This window comes from Tetrao urogallus, assembly GCF_951394365.1.
Source record: "Tetrao urogallus genome assembly, chromosome: Z".
Taxonomy (NCBI): domain Eukaryota; kingdom Metazoa; phylum Chordata; class Aves; order Galliformes; family Phasianidae; genus Tetrao; species Tetrao urogallus.
Genome location: NC_136816.1, coordinates 26,018,678 through 26,042,197, shown reverse-complemented (window position 1 = coordinate 26,042,197; position 23,520 = coordinate 26,018,678).

Genomic DNA, 23,520 nt, shown 5'->3' with positions numbered 1-23,520 from the left:
TATATCTTCTTACCTTTTCCATCTCGTTTATGCCTTTCAAACTTCGTTGCTTATCTTCAATACTATTGCATGGAAAGTCATTGTAACTGGTAAAAAGGTGTGCTATTTTCTAACTCTAATAATACCTACTGTGTTTAATACCATCATTATGATCCACGATTTATTAGATGATATCTTGTAGCTACAGGCTATCTTAAAAGAAAATGTTGTGCATTGTCATGGGTTAGGTCTCCATCAGGGTTGCATAGATTTGCCCTATTTGATTCAATCTCCTGTATATTCTGTAGTTAGTGGATGTACTTAGCAGGATGTGGTGCAAGTTATGTCAATAATATAAGAACCACTAACCACAAATGAAAGAATCAGACAGATCCCTGAAATTGATGTTTTCATGCAATAAACGTGTACTGTAAGTTTTTCTGAGCTATAGTAATTGAAAATACTTCTGTTGTTGTTGGAAGTCAGAGCTCAGTAGACTCGCCAGCAGAAGGTTCTCATAATGTTTATTTTATTGCATCGTTAGAATTAAAATGCTTCAGAGACTTTTGTTTGTTCTGTGCAAGAGAGCTTTCAAAATATTTCAAGTTTTGTGAAGCAGAAGGGTAAAATTTTGATGCAATAATGTTTTGAAGTATTTTACCATTGGAATTGCTTCCAAAAGATAAAATAGCTTTGTACCTTTCGTTATCAGCTGTACAATCATGATGCCTGTGTCTTTCTTAACCAGGAGATGTAGTCATTGTTCTCTTATTTTGCATTGCTTTTTGTGTCGCAACAGAACAGCCTTCAGTCTGGAATTCAGACATTCCCAAAATCTGTAACTAAGTCAAAACTCTGAAGTCTGAAAATAAATTTTATGTTAATTGGTTCAGAATGTGACTATTAATTTCTTTTTTCCAACAGTTCACAGTATCACCTCACACTACGTTTTTTGCTATGAGATTCCAGTGAAGTTTTTTTCCCTGCATGTTCACCTTTCAGCTTGTGTTTTTTTCTATTTTGTAACTGCTGGTTGTAAAACTACTGGTTAAGAAAACCAAACATCCTTTCTTTCATCCAGGATGGTTTTAAAGACAATGCTGAATAAAAAAAAATTAAAAGATTTAAATCTTGTAATTACTTTCCATACTAGTAATACCTGTACTGATTTTTTTTTTTTACATTCCTTTTAAATGTCTTTGTTTTTACTTACTCATGTTGTCTGAAACAAACTGATTTAAATTGAAGGTTTTTGATATTTTCTCTTTGAAGGTTTTATATCTTATGGGGATATGTAAAATAAGATCTCTAATAAAAGATAATGTTATTGTGAGATGTGTGCAGTGTTCTTAATGGCTTAGCAATAACTAGTTTAAAAACAAAACGTAATCATAGTTTACTGTAAGGAGTTTCATACATCAATAGCGTTTGAGAATTAGGATTATATGTACTGAGATGCACTGCTGATGAAAGATGCTGAGACTAAATTCAGAAATCTAAACATGTTACTACAAGAGATAGGAAAGTGATGGTTATGTCTTTCTTCAAAAAAGAAACCTTGCACTGATTTAAAATAAAGTGTAAAATTACTGATTTTTTGTTTAATTTGAATTAATTTTATTACTACTTACAGCATTTGAGAGTAATGGAATGAAAGCTGTTCTTGTAAATAAATACTCCATTAGAAAAAACAGTGAAATTAACAGTTCAACTGTTATATTAGACTGAATTCTTTTAAGCAAATTATTATAATGCTAATATACTGTAATTACATATTGCAAGTTGAGCAGGCATAGGTGTTCTGCAGATTTGCTTCCCAAAGTGTTGGAGCCAGAGAATAACAAGTTGCAAAAACAGCTAGTATAAATTTCTCAGTGCTTATAACTAATGAGTTACGTCCAGCTGGACTGGATATTTTAGCTATAAACGTAAAAGTATACATGCAAGGGTATCACGTAAGTCCCCAACATTTTAAAGCTTATATTTCTGGATACAGAATAAAAGTATAAAATGTCTGTTTGCAGTAGCAATGATGGGTTTAGATCCAATCTGAAGTACCACATCACCTTTTTATGTCATCCTGCCCTAAAATCAACTGATGCTCTAATGACCATCTAGACAATGTATTATAGTTAGAGGTAAAATCTTTCTGAAATACACTTTTCTGTATTTCACGTATACATGTGTACACGATATTTTGAAACAGCGGATTCCACATTTCTCTACATGTCTGTAGCGATGTGGACACTTTGATACTTTGCTCTAGTAGAGCAAAGAGGATCGTGCTCAGGAGTGGTCTCGCATGTAGCCTTTACTGTCTGGGGGAGAGCACATCACCAACAAATATGCTGTGCGCAGGGACTGTTGTCTGTGATCATCCTGCAGCTTCCCTTCTGGGTGTAGGGTGTGTTAACATAAAGCTCAAGTCACTTAATGCCGGGACACTGTGCCTTCCCAATCCTTCAGGAAGGACAGATTAGGACTTGGACTTCTGTCCTGTGTGCCCACAGTGAGACTCAAACTGAAAAAGTTGTGCATGCTCTAGAGAGAAGAATGCTGCAGCTTTACAGACATTCTAGCTCAGGCCCTGCTCCTGCAGCTCTATGCACTTCATCTGGGTATTCCTGTATAATATGGCAAAACGTCACTTCATATGGCTGTCTCTCAGGAAGCGTTTGAATGTTCTGTTTTTTTTGATAACACCCTATTTCCTTATGACATTAAAAACAAAACAAAAAACAACAACAAAAAAAAACCAGTAGTCTGATATACAATGTAAACTGAAACGCTAAAGTGTTTGATTCCTTTGGGAAGAAAATACATAAAATGCATTTCATAGCTCTGTGACCAGACAATTACTAGGTTGTGTTTGTCTTAAATTAGTCCTGATTTAGTCCCATTTAAAAAATTATAATAATAATAATAATCGCTCTCTTATCTATGTGTAAACTGTTCACGGATTTTTCCAAGTTCATGACAATGGTAGTCAGTCATCTGGGATAAGACTTTATCTGTTAATCAATGATTGGTCATTAAGATGCTCCATACGTTTTTCTACACATCAACCGTCTTGTAGAACTGCATAAAGCAAGCAATCATGCATTGAGAATGAATTTCTACAGTAGGGGTTATATTATTATAGGCAAAATATCTGAAACTGTTGGAACCTGACATCTTCTTCTACAATACAGAACATAGGTAAGCTCTTTTCAAAACAACTGGAAATTTTTTAGGAAAAATAGATGACCTGTAAGCAGGACCTGATTCTGTTAGAGCAAAATTGAGAAACAACCATAAAATAATCATCGAGCCTGACACATTAAACAGAGAGAATCATCAGTCTGATTGTGCTGGAATGGAAAGCTTTCTAGAAGATAGATGATATTAAAGTTTTGAACTATTTTGAGTTTTCTAGCAGAAAAGAACCTCAATGATTTCGGCAGGAAAATATCATTAAAAGAAAATAAGCAGTTCCAGATAAATACCAGTTAAATGCAATCATTAATACTGATGTCAGTTAAAGGCCAGTTCTGGTAAAATGCCATTAGTAATACTGTAAATTTACAGCAGTCATTCACAAATCTCATGAAGACTTAAGAAGGAAGGAAATTTTCTCTCATAAAAGTCCATTATCTTTGAGAAAATTCCTTCATGACTTATTTGGCTTGATTTGGCATGGTGGCCAAAAGGCATAGTTGTGAAAATGAACAAAAAATAATTTAAAAGGTAATAATATTGTTCCACCCCTCTTTCAGTGCAGCCCAGGGTACTGCTGGCTTTCTGAGCAGCAAGGACACATTGCTGCTGACTCAAGTCTTTTCTGCAGAGCTGTTCTTGAGGAGTTCTTCTGCTCAAGTCCGTAAGCGTCTGAGATTGCCCTGAGGTGCAGTTCCTTGCCCTTGGCCTTATCGAACCTCATTAGTTTCCCATAGGCTGATTTCTCAAGGCTGTCCTTTAGATTCCTTTCTGTTGTGTCGACTGCGCCACTCAGCTTGGTATCATCAGCAAACTTGCTGAGGATGCAGTCGATTCCGCTTTCTATGTCATTGATAAAGATGTTAAAGATCATCTGTCCCCCAGTGGACTTATGAATCTGCCCGGACGTAGAACTGTTGACCACAACCATTTGGCTGTGACCATGCATGCAATTCTGTCTCAGTTCTGTCTCAAATCCATCTCTCTCCAATTTAAAGACAAGAATGTGGTGCTTGACCATGACAAAAACCTTGCACAAGTCCAGTTGCCCTTTTTTTGTCCACCCATGCTGTCACTCCACCCAAATGGTCAGGCATAATCAGCTCTTAGTGAAGCCATGTTTGCTGTCTCAGATCACCTCCTCATCTTGCATGTGCCTTTACATCTTTTCCAGAAGGATCTGTTCCATAATCATCCCGGCCCAGACTGCCTGCACTCTTAGCCTCTTTAATGATCTCCTCTGCTCTCTGAGCAGCAGGTTCGGTAACACTTCACCTCTGATTGTTCTGTCCAATACTTGAACCAGAAAGTCATCCTGAATGAACTCCAGAAGTCTCCTGGACTGTTTGCAGCCCATTGTGTTGCTTTCACAGCAGACATCCTGGAGGCTGAAATCCTTCATCAGGATAAGAAAACGCAACCACAGCTTGTTGTTTTTGAAGTAAAGAGATTTTATCCACAACCTCCCCTTAATCAGGTGGTCTGTAGTAGACCATAGACATCATATGTTTTTTATTGGTCCAGTCCTTGATTTTTACCCACAAGCTCTCAATCTGTTCAAGGCTGTTTCTCAGATACTTCACAATGTATCCATTTCTCTGCTTAGCAAATAGCTATCACTCCCCTGTATAAGACAAATATAAGGATTTTTTTGTTGTTGTTGTTTGGTTTTTTGTATTTTCAAATGCCTAATGGAAATAAAATACAATAGGATAATCCTTGCTCTCTGAATTTCTTGTTTAATATCCATGAATATGAAGTGGAATATCGTCTTTGTTCTACATTGTTTGAATTATTTTGAACAAAATTCTGTTTCAAACTAAAATGAATTCATAGAACCGTAGAATGGCTTGGGTTGGAAGGGATCCCAAGGATCATCAAGTTCCAATCCCCTGCCACAGCAGGACCACCAACCTCCAGATCTGGTACTAGACCAGGCTGCCAGTGCCCCATTCAACCTGGCCTTGAATACCTCCAGGGACAGAGCATCCATTACCTCTCTGGGCAGCCTGTTCCAGCACCTCACTACTCTCTCAGTAAATAACTTCCCCTGACATCCAATCTAAACCTTCTCTCCTTGAGCTTAAAACCGTTCCCCCTTGTCCTATCACTGTCTGCTCTTGTAAAAAGTTGATTCCCCTCCTCTTTATTATCCCCTTTTAAATACTGGAAGGCTGCAATGAGGTCTCCTTGCAGTCTTCTCCAGGCTGAAGAAGCCTAGCTACCTCAGCCTGTATTTGTAGTGGAGGTGCTCCAGCCCTCTGGACCTTCTCCAGCAGCTCCACATCTTTCCTTGGGCACTCCAGACCTGGACACAGTACTCCATCTGGGTGCTCAGGAGGGCCGAGTAGAGAGGGACAATCACCTCCCTGTCCCTGCTGGCCACCCCTCTTCTGATGGAGCCAAGGATACCATTGGCCTTCTGGGCAGAAAGAGCACAGTACTGCTCGTGTTCAGTGATTCACCCACCAGGAGCCCCAAGTCCCTGTCTGCAGGGCTATTCTCAAGGAATTCTCCCAGTCTGTATACATATCTGGGATTACTCTGACCCAAGTGCAAACTATTGCACTTTGCTGTGTTAAACCTCATTAGATTCACCAAGGCCCACCTTTCAAGTTTGCTGAGGTCCTTCTGAATGGCATCCCTTCCTTCTAGCATGTCAACCACACCATTCAACTTGATGTCACTGGCAGACAGACTTGCTGAGGGTGCACTGAATTCCATCATCAATCAAAGACGCTGAAGAGCACAGGTCCCAAGACCCCTTGGAGACACCACTCATCACCAGCCTCCACCTGGACATAATGCCATTCACCACAGCTTCCTATCTATGGCATTCCAACCAATTCCTTACCCACTGAACAGTTCACCCCTCAAATCCATATCTCTTCAATTTAGTGATAAGGATGTGGTTGGGGACCATGTCAAAGGCTGTGCACAATTCCAGGTAGATGACATTGATTGCCTTCCCTTTGTCCACCGATGTCATCACTCCACCATAGAAGGCCACCAAATTGGTCAGATATGACCTTCCCTTGGTAAAACCATGCTGGCTGTCTTGGATCACCTGCTAATCCCTCAAAATGAGTCTGAAAGGAAAAGTCAAAAAATTGTATTCAGCTGTTACAAATGTGTCAGTTCAGAATAGAGCACGATCACTAATGAGCAGAATAATATCAGCATAATAGAAGTCAGGTATTCACACCACATGAAAACTGTTTTTGTATTTCCAAAACCAGTTCCATTGCTTTTACTTTTACCTTACTGAATGAACACTGCTGATTTGGCAATTGACTATAAGAAAGAATCAGCAAAAGTTCAAATGTAACTGTAAAACAAGCTTCATTAAATGATTTTTGCACAGAGATTCACAACCTATTCATTTAATTAGTCTCAGACAAAATGAGTAATGAATTTTCAAAAAGATGTGAAAATTCAACAAAAATTGGGCCACTGAAGTATGAGCCAAGATAATAATTGTGTTAAGATGGGTTTTATTATAGTTAATAATTGTGTAATTAGAACAAGGAAAGATGCCATATTGTCATGGTTTTATGATTTTTGTTATGGATGTTCCACATCATAACATCATAATCCCCTTTCCTGAGGCGTGGATAAGTGTGTTGCTTCACTCCATTAGTTATTTCCCTGACAAAATAAACGAAGAGTGACTGAAATGAGAAACAAGTGTTTTGGGGAGAATTTAGCAGCAGATCTGGATCAGAAATGAATCTCTGATCAGAAATAAATCTCCATCATTTGTTTGTTTTGTTTTGGGGTTTGACAAGTAGTTACCACATTGTGGCATTTTTATTTATAATGTATGAAGTACAAAGCAGTGAACCATGTCAAAGCTAATGTAGAGGAAAAAGCTTCTGTGGATTTCTTTCTTAATGATGGAATGGGAAAAAAGAATAAGTACTCCCAACCAAGTAATACAGAGCAATCTTCTACATCCAAGATAAAATAATAGCTACTGTTCACTTGTCTAACTTGAGATTGTTATAAGTGTCAGTGCTAAAGAGCTACAACCTAAGTATATATCAGTAGGAAAAGGGGGGGAAAAAAAGTAGCAATGAGATCTCATTGAACAAGCATTACCTCTATCACCCACATGTCTATTTTGTCCAGTTATCTACTTTATCTGGGAATATCCTGCCATCTCTGTCAAGATTTCTAGCATTCCACAATGTAAGGTCAATGAAAGTCCAGTTCACATATTTACTGCAAACTATGGTCAAATTTTACCTGATGTACAAGGCTTTTTGGACATGCCCAATTTCACATCGGTACTGCTTAAGTCATTAGGTTCTCAAAGCCTTGTGACCATGGTGACAGATAGCATTTTTGATAAGCAGGTCACAGAGTGACTGGGTTGGAAAGGTGATGGCAGGGGTGTGATGGCAGATGTGGAAGTATGGATAGTGAAGATAGAGTTTATAATTCCTCTCAAAAAGAGGACAATCACCAATTCGATGTCACTTGACTTGACCCAGAGTGGACACTGAGATTCAGAGGATTTTTCTCAAATAGCACTGATAAATGGTGATTTTGCATTCTACACTTGGCTTTAAAAGTAGGTACTGGCAAATGGAAACAAATACAAAGGACAAAGGAAAAATGTTTTCATGGCAATTCCAGATCTCTGACAATAAAAAGTGATTTCTCTTGTCTTTCATAATGCTTCATACTATGTTTCAAGGCTCTTCCTTGTTTCCTGAAAGATGGTGTCTTGGTCTTGGTATCTTGGGCCTTTGAACAGAGCCCATGTTGTAGCAAGTGCCTGTGGAAATTCAAGATTGGTGATACGAAATTGAACCCAAGGAAATGCGAATCATTTCAAAAAGGACTGATTACTGAAGCTAGACAATCAAAAAAGAGAAATTTCTATGGGCAAAAAGAAAACTCAGATTGCTTGAATCTGAGTAACTTCCTAGACAGCCATCAGTGGAAGGATTTTTTTGGACTTGGCTCTTACGCATCATCTGCGTGTGGGTGTGTCAGATATTCAGAACTTCTGGAGCAATTAGATATAAAACACTAAGTTGCACTCTAGTAGCCAGAGTGAGAATGTTGTGGTGCCTGTTGACATGATCATTTACCAATAACAACATTCTTCATTCTAGCTTGTATCACAAATAGCATTGCTAGCAGGAGCAGGGAAGAAATTGTACCTCTGTACTCAGCACTTGTGAGGCTGCACCTGGAGTACAATGCTTGGTAGCATTTTGTCTGGCCACTTGGTCAGCCTTTGTCTCTCTGACTCTCTCCCTTTTTGGGTTAAAACTGTTCAAAACATTACTGTCTACTTACTGTGGTGTCTCTTATTTAGATTCTACATATAGACTAAACCACAAGGATTCCTGACCAAAGTATCAGGCAGCCTACGCTTGAATGATTTTGATTTTCTAACATCAGCTCTGGAATTTTTTAAAAAATAAAGAACAACAAAACTGGTGAGGGGTCTGGAGCACAGGCCTTATGACGAGCAGCTGAGGAAGTTGGGTTTGTTCAGACTGGAGGAGGCTCAGGGGAGACCTTATTGCTCTCTCTACCTACCTGAAGGGAGGTTGTAGTGAGCTGGAGGTCAGCCTCTTCTTTTGTGTAACTGGTGGTAGAAGTAGAGGGAATGTCCTCAAGCTGTGCCAGGGGAGATTCAGGCTGGACATTTGGAAATACTGCTTTTCCAAAAGAGTGGTCAGGTGCTGCAGTGGGCTGCACAGGTGTGGAGACACCATCTCAAGCAATGTTTAGACATTCTGTTGAAGAACATGGTGTAGAGAACTATTGGTGATAGATGGATGGTTGGACTTGTAGATCTTTTCCAATCTTGCTAATTTTATGATTCTTTGATTCTATGATCTTTCATACAGGATATATGTTTGGATACACAGAATTTTTGCAAAGCCAAAGTCCATACTAAAGAAAAGCTCAAATCTCATTGAATGAACTGAGTATTTGGATATTTTCTTTGTTGCTTGACCACTAGTGCTACATTAATGGAATTCTCCAGTTTCTGCAGACATCTTTGGTCTAATCTTTGGGACTAGCAAATTTGAAATTTTGTAACGATTTTGATGTCAGCCCTTTTTAAACCATCACTCTTCAGGAAGCAGCAATAAATTTGATGCAGAAAAAATCTGGATTTCTCTGAAAGAGGAATATTTTGCATATGTTCTAATAATTAAAAGAAATATCATTATTTCACTAATCGGAAATGTATATAGGATAGTAGGCCAGCACTCAAGACATAAAACAATTTAAGGCAGATAAATAATTATGTAAATTTATGTCCTGGCAAATCAATAGGCAAATATCCATCTTAGAAGTGCAGTTGTTTGAGTCCATGAATTATCACATCAACACAAATTAACTGATTCCAGGTTAGAGAGAGAATGTTTAGACTGGGAGAGAGAAAAATTAGTTGATGCATGGCTCTACTGTTGACTTCAAGAGGAGAAAGATTTTAGGATTGTATCATTACTTCAAACTGTTGAACTTTCTGCTGTTTTCAGAACTTTAGTAAAACCAAACAAAAATTTATCAGGAGAATAAAGGAAATCTGACAGTGGAAAACTATTACAGAAAATAGGACTGGGTAGCCATGTTCCAAGATCATCTCACAAAATTTTTTATTAACGTATCTGAGATTTGGCCTTGTGACAATGAATAGAAGTTTGAAATTTAGCAATTAGAAGCAAAGATAATAATGAATAAAGGCATGTTATCTTGGGAAACATCCAGTCTTCAGTAAGATTAGTAGGTGACAGAAATGACTGGCATGGTAACTTGTTGGCCAAAACTAGAAATATGAGTATAGCACCTGGTTGCACAAGAGTCAGAGACAACCTGACTTGCAGCATTTCCCATAGCTGAGCATCAGCAGGCAAAGCTATAAAACTCTTGTTTGAGGTCTTGGAAAGCACAAGTGGATTTCCATCTTTTGGACAATGGAGAAATCCTGCCAACTCAAACTGATGGTCATTTCAGTTTGAGCAGGGAAAATGCAATGGTAATTTCTGACAAGACAATGGAGAAACCCTTTGAAGAAAATAAAACTGAATTTGTTTATCCACTCCGAAAAGAAACCTTGTTTGAAAAAGGTAGATCCTACAACTGTTCTGACCCACGCAAACAAAATAACATGTAGAGCATATGTCTCAAGAATTTACGGATTTCTTCACTAGATTTTTAAAGGAGACAGGAAAAACAACCACAATATTTAATCCGAGGTTCCACCTGAGGAAATTTTCTAAAGTCATTGCGCCTACGAATTAAAAAAAAAAAAAAGACAGAATAAGTTGTTCTTGGAATAACATGATATTCCTCAAGTTGACCTTGAAAGATGGCTTGCCATAATGGACAGAAGGAGGAATGAAATTATTCTAAACAGCAGTTGTGAATAGAAGTAACCATCTTTCATTACTTCCACAGTGATGAAAAGACTTATTTCAGTGAAGATTTTTTGATGGGTGTAGGACTTTATTTTAAATACAGGATTGAGAAATACAATTATATTAAAAAGGCAATGTTGCATACATCTTGCACATGACATTTTTACACACATTCATTGTTCATTCTTGATTTAGCCTCCATCCAGCATTTGAATGCGTCATCATGATTAAAATTCTATGTTTGTTACTACCATTCTACTTATTTAGATATTTGTTCCAAGTCATTAGGAATGTTGAAAATTAGATATGAGACCTTGGATGTTCTCTCTATCTTAAAGGAAACCAGTGCAAAAAGCAGAAGTTGGGTTGGGATTAGATGTATTTGTGTGCAGTTTGGCATGCACTAAAATGGGGAAAGCATTAGTAAATTCATATAGGAGGAAACACCATGATAGCAATCATATAGACTACTGTGGAAAGAAAGATTTTCATCACCAGATGCTGATTTCTCTCCTCATTCTCTGCACTCAGTCTGCAGGGAAAACAAATAAGTCTTCTACAGAATGAGTCGGAGAAATATCTACTCTAGGTGCACTGAAGCATTCACTGCTTGGCACTCTTACACGTGTATACACGACTACCAATGCTCATAGATTAGTCTTCTGGGGATTAACTGTGTTTACTGGAATATCACCTTACATCAGTGATCTAATAGCCTGGACAGAGAGGTCACGTGGCCAAAAGAATATGTATTCAAAGGGAAAAAATACAAATGAGAGAGAGATAAAAGGATACAAAGCCAAAAGGCAATATCAATTGATTTTGGAGATTGATATAATGATTTATTGGAGTAAAGTCTGTAAGATCAATGCTACAAAATAGGCTATCCCTCTATTTTTCCTATCACTCAAGCCTGGGCTGTTATTGAAAGCTGCTCAAATCACTTCTTTTTTGTCCGTGAACAGCCTCACTCTTGCAGCTGAACAGAATCACAGTTTTTCATTTAGTACTTGATTTAATGAAAACCTGGGAGCATTTTGCTGATCATCACCCAAAATAGTAAACTCTGACTACCACCTGCATAATGCTAAAGCTTTGATTTGCACTGAGACACCAGGCTTCCTGTTGGAAGAGCATGTTGTCTGGCAGCATAAGAGAAATGCTCTTGGGAGAATCAGTTGCTGAAAAGCTAGTAAGGATGCAGATTCACACTGCTATTTGTGAGTTAATTTTCCTCCAGGAGAGAAGTCCAACACATTTGCTCATATACATGATGTTTTCCCAGGTGTGGAGGTAAGTACAGCCAACAGTGTTGAGCTACAGAGCACGTGAGGAGGGAACTGAGTCCCCATACTTAGGTAATAGTGACTACGAGCAGCTGTGCCAGGCAGGCAGGTGCCACTCAACTCTGGAAAGCAGATTGCTGGTCTTCCCCAACAACTTGCTGATATTATTTGCTACTAGGCAATAATTACACTTTGCACAGTCAGAATCGAAGTTTAGCAAGACTAAATCAAGTTAAAATGGGGAAAAAAAAATAATTTGCTTTAAACCCAAACAGGACTGTTCGTAGCTTCCATCAGCAAAGAAATACGTGACTCAAAATCACAGTTTTCAAATGAACAGTTTTGTACTTTCTCATACTTCCTGAGTATTTAATGTGTTAATTATTTACTACATAATGCTTTGAATGTTTAACTTATTCTGCAAAAATTGGTGCATTATAGCATAGGATCAGCGAATCCGTGCTCTTCCCAGAAACCTTTTCAAATGCGTGTAATTCCTTTTTAAAGCAAAAAGGACAACACAAACCCACTCACTCACCCAAGCCACCAACCAAACAAAATCATGGAAGTCTGCAGTTCAAAGTTATGTGCTTATTACATTGTTTAGCAGAGCAATTGCAGTGATTTTTTCCAGTGTATATATTTTTTATTCTGTAGCGTTCAGCTACTTTTCTTGTTTGTCATTTAATTTTAGGAAATTTATTTCATTAGGAGGTACTACTAGGAAATCACGTTTTTTTTTTGGTTTTTTTTTTTTGTTTTTTTTTCTTTCCTCAACATAAAATGTTGTTAAGATCTTTTTAAAAAAATGAAAATATTTTAAATTTTTGATTTTATGTAGTACCTGTACATTCCTTCTTGATCATTACAAAATCTTTAATTAATACACAAATCTGTTTCTCTTGGTCTTTCCTTTGCAACTTATGTAAATTAGAGTGTCACTTAGAGATTCAATCTTTAACTAGAAATACTGCATTTCCAATTTATAAATAGATTATTTTTACCATTCTGCTAGAGTTTAGGCAAGAGAAGCATATGCACTGAATTCTTGTTGCCATGACAATAGCTTTGGTCTCTCTCTTACTTGGAAGAGCTCTCTTTCTTTTCTCAAGCCTGATACTCAGCTTGCTCTTCCTTCTCCACACCTCACATGAAGAAAGATAATGTTAATAGAAGACTAATAACAAACAAGATAAGAAAACGTTTGATCATAAGTATGCCTTCAAATACGATTGAGGAAATGCAAAATCCTTACAGTGTAGGTCTACAGTTGTCCAAGCTTGCCTGTCTATGCATGTCTGTATTCATTAAAAAGGTCAATGCAGTTCACAGAAGGACATGATAATTTTGGTATAATTTTCACTGTAATTTAGGATGTGATGAGATCTGTGTCTGAACCCAGCTGCACAAATTAAAATCTCATTTACATTTCTGAAGATCTACTGAAGCTTTGACACCTGAGACAATGGGGACATTTGCACACTTTCTGCATGGTTTGGTATTCAAACATTTCCTGTTAAGACCAGCAGTCAGCTGGAGAAGTGCTGTCTTCACCTTCATCTGAAAAACCATGGCTCTGACCACTTCCCCTCTTATTACTACAAAGCAAATGCAATTCTGAATTTAGGAAAGAATGTTTTACCATTTTTGCTTCAATGACTTCTGAGTTTTTACCCATGCTCTCTATCTCATAGAATGCAGCATAAGATTCACTGACAAAAATTTCTGGATTTTCTCAATGGCACCATTCTGTACGTGTAGCATTGTTACAGTTCTTCCAGCAGAACATGGCAATAGTTCACCTAGTGCAGACCACATGTGCATCTTGCTCTTTATCAGTTATTTTACTAGTAGTTGCACATTTGTTTTTCCACTTGCAAACATTTTCCTGAGAATACTGTAGAAAGTAAACCACCTATGTCAAAAAATCCCCACCTAACTTATATAAGAGGTCCTAGAAAGCATCTGAAAAACTAAGAATAATAATCAGTGCCTGCAGCTAACTGAAGTGAAGGTTAGTTTTTGGATTCACAGAGGTGCAGACAGGTTATATTCTATATAGGCAACAGCATTAACCTTCTGTTCACATCCAATATAAATTGCATTTGTAGATGAATCTGGCTGCCAAGCCACTTTAATATTGATATATCTGACTTCCTAGCTTCACAGATATAGCTAAAAGCTGTAGTTTGCAATAGCAGAGACAGAAAGACCCTATGCATATGTGATCACAGCCACTCACATCATTAAAAATCAGTTGTAGATCAAAGAAAACTGGAGGATTTGCACATCCAGTGTGCTGCAAACATGCCTGGTGCTTGCTGTGCTGGAAAAATGACATTCTTCATTGCATTTTCCTTCCAAAATTATGTCTGACATAAGTTGCTATAACCTCTGTGGAATGCGCATATTCTGCCTGTCAAAGATGCTGATGGTATCGTTTTTTAGCATCAGAAGGTTTTTGGATCCTGCTAAGCTTAGCCCACATTTGTTCATTCTCTCAAGATGACAGAGCCCTCTATTGCTGCAGTTTAAAACCGCCATCCTGACTTCAGCAGCTGTGCTGAGGATTGCACTATGTTTTAGGTTGTGCTGCAAGTGGTCTAGAGAGAACCTGTTTTGTTTGCATTTTCTTATCTGAGAGAGAATCTACTATGTGTTTTTCCTGAGAAACCCCAACTCACTCGGTAGCAAGCTCAGTTTTCTACTCATATCACGTAGTAATGAGTACAAGTCATAAATTTTCAACTATTTCAACTAGCCTTTCATGGCGATAGAATTCTACAGCTGCAGACTGACAGGACTATCTGAATTGGTTTGAAGTGTATCAGTAGTCTTGAATTTCTTTTCCAGATGTTTACTGAAGTTTTTAGAGATTCAGGCTTGGACACGCCACTGTTAAGTTGAAGGGTTGAGTTTAAGGGCCATAGGGGTAAGAAAGTTCTTAATTCAATGCAATTCAGTTAAGTCCTCTCACAGCATTCATTCTCTTTACTTGTTCTACTATTCTAATGTGCCTTTTTCAGTGAGTTTAATTCTGCTAAATTTGTCTACGAATATTAAAGGAAAATGTACTAGAAAAACTATTCCATGAAGTACTCTCTTGCACAGAAGAGAATATTCCTGACAAGTCAAATTGTTTTATATTGGATTAGGATATGTTTTAGAATTCACAATGAAGCCATCTTAGATACAATCAATTATATTTACAGAACAAACATTTTAATTTAGATGTTAATTGGTGGTAAGATACACAAATATGCCACACTTTGAAGTAATGAGATTCTCAGGAAGTTTGTTTCCATTCACCTGCTATTGCTAGGAGTAAGGACATTAGGCTGTGAATTTTAAGAAGGATTCTTCCCTTACACACATCAAAAATAGATTGCCCCTCTGCCAGTACACAAAGATCTTCCAGCTCCGCCAACCTCCTCTAACAATAAGGCCTTGAAAAGTGCTGATGCTTTTGGAGGTTCAATTGACTCTCCTATTTTACTGAAAGCTACACTACTTAAAAGCAGAACAGCTTATGATCCTCCACAAAAAGAACTGACACTAATTACTCTTTTTGTATTTCTTGAATTCTTTTTTTATTAGCTTCATAAATAACATTCATTAATATTAAGCTGTTGGATACTGAAGCTTTCATTTTTTATAGGCGAGAGTCAGAATATTGCCTGTTGTAGACGACATCAGTTCTTAGCTGGGAATACACAGGGTAGCAGGGAAGGAGGATAATATTATGAATAAATGTGCATATGCAGCATAATTATGGGAAGCATCTTGGCTCAGATGGCTAAGCTGAAGATCTAAATTTGCAAATTTTCTTTCATCTGAATGAATATTCAAAGGAGATACTTGTCTCATGAATATTTCCCAGGGACAAAAGATTTAAAATAAATAGAATTTTTTAAGTATTTATACACACCTGGATACCCTCACTTCACTTTTTCCTTGTAGCTATTGAAAGTGATGAAATATGAGAAGTGATGCCAGCTAGAAACAGTCCTAGCATGTCCTGCATGACAGTCAGAAAAGGTGGCTTTTTTCATGACTAAGGCCTTAAAAATTGTGATGTATGATAACTTGTGCTGGCTAGAAAGATGGCTGTGGAGGAGCACAGTTAAGTAGTGTATACTTTAGAAAATTAATGTGGACTAAAGTAAAAATCTCTCCAAGTATTCTACTTATATGCCACTTACCATGAGATTGTTTAACAGCTCAAGCATCTCCCTGCTATTGCTTATATTTTCCATCTGTTTAGCTTGTGTGTTATGGTATGCTGTGATTTCCATGTGCTTACAAACAATGCAATTAGGGAATTTAGGCAGTTCCAAAAGGATGTAGATTAGCTAACTAATGGTGTAGACTGATAATGGGATGTAAAGGTTATGATGGATAATTCTCAGTTACCTGGAGATCACTCTCTATAAGGTTTGTGATTCCAGTTTCCTTCATTGGTAAAAGTGGTTTAACATGGCTCTTCTCTGGTGTCAAAGGGATTTCATCCCTGAAATGCCTTGGGCCCATCACTTTTTTGTTTGTTTGTTTGTTTGTTTTTGTCTGATTTGATAGCCTGCTTGAATTGTGGTGAAAGAAATCACTCATTAATTCGTTTGAGAGTAGATGACGTCCTTCAGCTCATGTTCTCTGATGTTACTAGTGAATACATATGAACCAGACTTCTCTGGGAGTGTTCATCACCAGAAAGTGGACTGATATGTATCAGCTTGGTATAAGCTGCCTCAATTGTTGGACTGCTTTGTTAGACAGACTGTGAGGCGCTCTCTTGCACTGAGACACCCATCACTTCTCAGGTGCTTGGCTGAAACTCTCTGTCCTTGGTATTAAAACTGATACCACACTTCCTATGTCTGCTTCAGGTTTTCCTAATTCTTAAATGTCATTATTTTTCTTTATCATTACCCACAGCTTTGTAATTTGATCCAGCATCTTTCACAGTTAAGCCCATCAACAAGGCCTGCTTCTGAAGACACAACAAACAGAATGAACATATACCTATTTTTCACCACATGCAACATTTTTTCTGGAGCCTGAGCACAATACAAAACTCCCAGCAAACCGTTTTTGAGAACAGCAGGTAAAGTCTGGACTACCCAACAGGTTTGGTGAATATTCCCCAGTGTGACTACATCCAGAGGTAATTATTCCAAATAAAAAAGAAATAAAAAATAAAAAAAATGGGAGGACAATTAGGGATAACTTGTTTCTCTATGAAAAGTACCAATGTATGCTCCCATAATCTACCAATTTGTTTTTCTCCCTCACAGTTCTAACTTCAGATGCTTGGGCTGAGAGGAAGTGACAGCTACCCTGGCCCTTTCATTTCTATATAGATTGAAGAGCAGAAGACTCGGACTGCTCAGCTATGAGTAAGGGCATATAAATCCTTGCTTAGCTATATCAGCACACTTGTACCCATGTTGTGAATGTATATAAATGGATATAAACGCTGTACATTGTTCATTTCAACAGTGAGAACAAAGCATAAATACAGATAGACTGAAATATAAGCATTGCAGTATTGAATATAAGCCTTTCTGAGTGCAATAAGCATAAATGGAGATTAATAAGCATACGTCCAATTCCTCATTTATTACAAAATCTACAGCTCATCACCACTTTTCCTTATTAAAAAGAAAAAGTGAAAGAAAAAGAGGAAGAAAAAGAAAACAAAACCAGAAAAAAAATGCAGTAGCCTTTATGTTTTGGGGTTTTTTTTTTCTTAATTATTATTATTATCAAATTTGTACTTTCATAGGATTTTTTCTTAACTGCTTTTTGATAATGAGTTGTGGAAAAGATATTTTGATTTTTCTCTTTTTTTTTTTTTTTCTTTTTGCAATCTCTGTGTCCCTGTCCTGCTTGCCAATAGACTAAATCCATACATTCAAAGAATAAAACACCCCAGTACCAGACTAACCATATGCATAAATTATTAGAGGACAGTTCTAATTTTGTTAGAATTGTGGCTGGCTACTTCTAATTTTATCTTTCAAAATTCATAAATACGCAACAGTACTTACCTATGATTGATCTACAACCTAGCAAAGTATATCTGCTATACATATATTTTTTGTAGGTCCTCTGATATTAATGAGTCTTAGGAAAAGATCTGAATGAAAAGAGAGGACAATGCCTTATTTACTGCATGAAAGATTCATTAATTTTCCAACAGTCTTATCAGGTAGTTCATGTCAACATTTGCATCTCATGACCAATAGAAAGAGTACGAATCTATTGGTTGCTAAGTTGCTTACTTTTGTGTATGCTAAATAAACAACTAATTTTAATTGATCTCTTCTCATTTTAAACTATTTGAGTGTTTTTTTAATTTTCATTTCAATCAGTTATTACGATGTAAAGAAATCTCTAAATTCCTTTAAGTTTCTATCCTTAAAGAAAGGATTTTATTTTGTTAATTATACTTTTTATTTCAGGCCCTTCGGGTGTCTTCCTCATTTGACAGTGAGATGAATGTGACATGCACTGTCTAACACAGAACAAACAATGTCTACTCAGAGTTTTTTCTTTGTATATGCAGCATTTCTTGGAATAGGGAAATTATGAGAAAAAACATACAGTATGAAGAACAGTGGGGAACATCTTTCTGTCATTTGATGATATTCCTCTGTTATCAAAATCTCTCTGGCTTGAACGTTCTCCGCCTTCAGTAGCTTCAGCTGAATGAAGATTAAATTCTTCTCAATATTTATATTGTTTTTGGGTTTCTTTGAAACTAGAGAATTTTCCTGTGAACTAACTCTGACATTTGCTGTAATACATTGTCAGGAATACATTAAATGAACCTGCAATGACATCGATAGAGTTGATATTTAAGCATCTTCCCTTAAACACATCTTCTCTATTGACATGTAGATGTCTTTAGTCAAACACATGTTTTCATTCTGGACTTGCATACATTTGTTGAAGTTTTTTCTCTAATTTGTATGTTTCTATATTCTTTTGGCACTACAAAAACTATTCAGGATCAAGTATTGTATATAGACACTAAAAATCCGACAATGGGACTGGGAGACAAATTTTGGTGTGGCAAAATGCATGTGAGAAATTGTATATTGATACATATACAATCACAAGCTTTAATTTGCAGTTACTGAGGAAAGAGATCCAGGAGGCACTGTACATTTTCCTGAAATTGCTAGTTCCAGCACACAGGAGTAGGCAAGAGGGAGAACAAAACACTGGTCTTTATTGCTTGGAGATGGAGACCCAAAGAAAAAAAAGCAGAAAATACTGTTGTGATTTGAACAAATCAATTATATGCCACTATCTTAAATATTGGCTGCAGTTTCAGCTTAGTTTTTAAAAGGCTGTAGTGGAACTAGAAAAAATATAGGATGGCTAACACGAATGCTGAGACTAAATTCCATGTGAGGAAAAGGAGTAATCCTCAAAATAGAATAGAAAATAATCAAATGGCAGAACTGAAAGACATTAGTGAAATTACGAATCTCTAAATGCTGTGGGCAGAGTAGAATAGGAAGTTACTTACTACCTTTTTATGTAAGAAGTGTGTAGCATAGCATGTAATCATTGGGTAAAAAATTTAGAATAAAAACAAAGTAGAATGACTAGTGCAAAGTCAGTCTTAGAAACCACAGAATGGCTTGGGTCTGAAAGGATCTTAAAGACAATCCATAAAGTTCCAATGCCCTGCCAAGGGCAGGGTTGTCATTCACCAAATCAGGCTGTCCAAGACAACTAAACCTAGCCTTGAATACCTCCAGGGATGGGGCACCCACGACTTCTCCAGGCATGCTCCAGTGCCTCCCCACTCTCTGAGTAAAAAACTTCCCCTTAACATCTAACCTAAATCTCACTCTTTCACTTTAAAAAATTCCCTCTTGTCCTAGAACTATCAGATTATGTAAAAAGTTGTCTTCCATCTTTTTTATAAACCCTGTTTTCTTGAAGACTGTGATGAGGTCTCCGCAGAGCCTTCTCTTCACCAAGCTAAACAAGCCCAGCTGCCTCAACCTTTCTTCATTCTAGAGGTGCTCCAGCCTCTTGATCTTCCTCATGGCCATCTTCTGGAGCCAGTTCAACAGCTTCACATCCCTGTTGTGCTGTACCCGGTACTCCTTGCAAGAACAGAGTAAAAGGGAACAATCACCTTGCTCTCCTTGCTGACCACACCTTTTCTGACGCAGCCCAGTATACTCTAGGCCTTCCACACTGCAAGAGCACACTGCTGGCTCACATCTAGCTTTCTGTCCACTAAAACCTGCAAGTCCTTCTCTGCAGGGCTGCTCTCAATGGGTTCTTCTCACAGTCTGTACTCGTATATGGGACTGCCCAGACCCAAGCACATTGCCCTTGGCATTGTTGAACCTCATTATTTTCTCAGTGGCCTATTTCTCAAGCTTGCCTAGGTCCCTTTGGATGGCACCATTACATTTGCTGTGAGGCCAAAATGTGACAGAAGCACACACAAGATACATTGTCTTAAAACATAATTGAAGATGGACCAAATGTTGCACTTGTTCCTTTCTTTTTTTCTTTTTTTTAAATTCATGCTTTCATAAGAAGAGGAAAACTTTTTTAGACTATGCACATAGAATGCTGGCTGACTAAAAAGAAAAGTTGTCTCAAGTGAAATTTCAGTTGTATATATTACGTTGTGCTAAAATAAGTGTTAACAGAAAGACAGCTGTATTGAATTGTATAGAAGTTGTTTTGATTTAAGATTACTCGTACACTAATAAAATAGAGTAGAATATCTGGATAATTCATAGTTTGTTTCCCCAAAACTTTATTTGATATCTTGAGTAACTTTTGGTAACTGAGTTGTTTCAGTCTGTAGCATTCTTCACCATTCTTTGTCTTGGAATTAATGTATTCTCCTAACCTGTCACAAGTCTGAACAGTCATGTTTCTTTTCACTTTGACATAACATATTTGTATCCTTTCATTCCTTGACTCAGCGTCTGTCTGATATGTGACCAGGTATGTCTGAGTACTTGTCTCGCTCCAGTTTATAGGAGGGAGAGGAGGTTCTTTTATTATCTATATACCCAGCGTGAGATTAAGAAGCAACGGTTCAAATGTTGGTCCAACCAGTTTATCACAAATCTTAATCAGGGAAATGGGGAAAGAGAGGGCGGACACTATTATGAATTAGGGTAATGGGGAAGGGGAGGCGGGCGATAGAAAAGATAGAAGTGAAGAAGCAAGGAGTCTTTATAGGCAGCAAGAGGGACATAGTCACCACCATGGATCCAGCGTGGTTCATAGTTCAGTCTTTGATCTTCAGTAGTGGTGGGTCTTCAGGCAGAGTTGTTCTGTTGACAACAACGATGAGGAAGGACGACCACGACCATGGTGATGATGGCCCTTTTTCAAGGCTTCAAAGTGGTTGAGTCAGCTGTCTTTGGAGTGACAGCTCAAATCCAAAGTGGTCGAATCAGCTCTCCTTTGAGTGACAGCTCAAACTCAAGGTGGTTGAGTCAGTTCTCCTTGCGGTGGCAGCTTCTGGCTCTGGGATCTCAGCAGGAGCCTCCTTAGTTCTTATCATTCTGGCCTTGCCAGCAGATAAGAGGAAGCAGGGAGGCACCAAGTTGCATCTTGCCTTTGCAGGATACAATGGTATCATCCCCCAGCCTCCCATACTTAGCTGGAGCTGTTTAGTCACTGGCCAGATCTTTCACCAGTGAACACTCCTGAGCACTCTCTTCCGCTCTTCTACAGAGCAAGCAGCTCTGGGGGAAGGGGCTTGCAAATGTTCCCAAAGCGATATCCATTGTCACACAGTTAGCACCCATTAGTTGCCTCCTTGACAAGTCACTCAGAGTCTTATCACAAGAAAAACCTCAGGAAGCAAGCTTTCAGCCAAAAAACAAAGAAGGATTCTCACAGTACTTGAACTTCGTTCATGCAATGCATGTCTGGTAATGTCACAGTGAGTATACTGAGAGCCCCTTGGGAAAAAAGGATGACAGGAAAGAGATTGCAGCTTTCCCCAAATATTCTTCAGCCTCTCAAAAAGAAACTGTGAAGTCTGTGTCCTGTTTCCTTTCCACAAGTGAGGTGACTTGGGAAGAACAGTGGCAGAGAGTGGGCTGAAAGCCAAATAGCTTTGGCAGCAGCATCTTATCATGGAATGAAAATAATTCCATATGGCCTTTTTCATGTTGTAGCTGGAACTGAGCCATGACCTGATAAAACAGGAATATACGGCACTGTTATATTGCATTAGTATACTCATACTTGGTTTCCCAAGGTCATTGATGAGAACATTTAAATAACATCAGTTCTAAAACCAATACTTAATGAAGTTCCTAATTGCCTTTCTCCAGCCCAGTAGTTCCTCTTTCATCACAGGTCTGTGTTATCTCCCTTTCAGGAAATTCCTTGTCCACTTTTAAAGTTCAAATATTAATTCCCAATTCTTATTAGTGCAGTATACGTTCAAGCTGTTTCATTTCATCAATTATATATGCATAGATACCTATATTTGTTTTTCTTTCTCCAAATGAGGATAAAAGCTTTTTTGTTCTGTGCTAAGTCCTGTAATACTTGAGCTAACCTTAATATGATTCATTAGTAATTGTTAAAAAAATAGCATAACAAGTAATATTAAAGTGAGAGCTGTAAAAATTTAATGCTGTCATTATTCAACTGAGAGGAAACTCACTTAATATAGTTCATTACAGTTGATGAAATGATCTGCTTGCCATAATATATTCGAGATTATGGATTGGGAATTCAAAAGCTCAATGCTCAGACCATTTAAATAAATCTGTGGGTAAACTTGAGTAAATAGGATTGAATCTCTTCCATATTCCTGCTGGCACATGATGCTCTGTTGTGTCTTGAGGCACAAAACAAGGCAGGCACAGGGCAGATTCCATCCCCACTTCATCCAGCAAAACAAGCCCAAGGCATCTGTGCATACAAAAAACAACTGTGCAAAGGACTCAAGTGATTCTAGCAGGCTTGAAGGGACTTGGATAGTGCACAGCTGAGAATTTAAAAAAAAAAAGGAGAAGAAAAAAATAGAACAAAGAAAAAAACAACCAAAACTCCACACATTTTCCTTGTAAAATTAATGTAAACCTGCATTTCTTTTATTTCGTTGTTGCTATCTTAGCAGCTACACTATAGCTCTGCATGGGGGCCAGCGCTCTACATGTGCGTTCTAGGGCAGGATTCTTTGACCGTAGATGATTTTGTGAAGAGGATCTGAAAGTCTACACAGTGTTAGTTTCACCTCTACTTGTTTATTTCTCTTTACAACTCCAGGTGATTTAATCTGAGTTTTGTTTTGGACAAGCTATTTACAAAAGTGTTGTTGAAGATCAGTGAAAGGTGACTGCAAAATTTACAATTCTATTCTGAATGAGATAGTCTCACCAGGGCATTATTTAAAAAAAAATAAAAAAATTAAAAAAAATCCCTTGTAAAAATGTAAAACTTGTAAAAAAAGGAATTTATGTTTAGTGTTTAATGTTGAATTTGATCGTGTACCCCCAAAAGGCTTGGAGATGAGGCTTAGGTTTACTTTGAATAATTTATGACATGTGTATGATTTTACTTGGTTAAAATATCATCACTGTAGCAAATAAATATATTACAGATCTCTACAAAGACTCCTTTTATAAGATAAGTAATCCTTTGTTGCT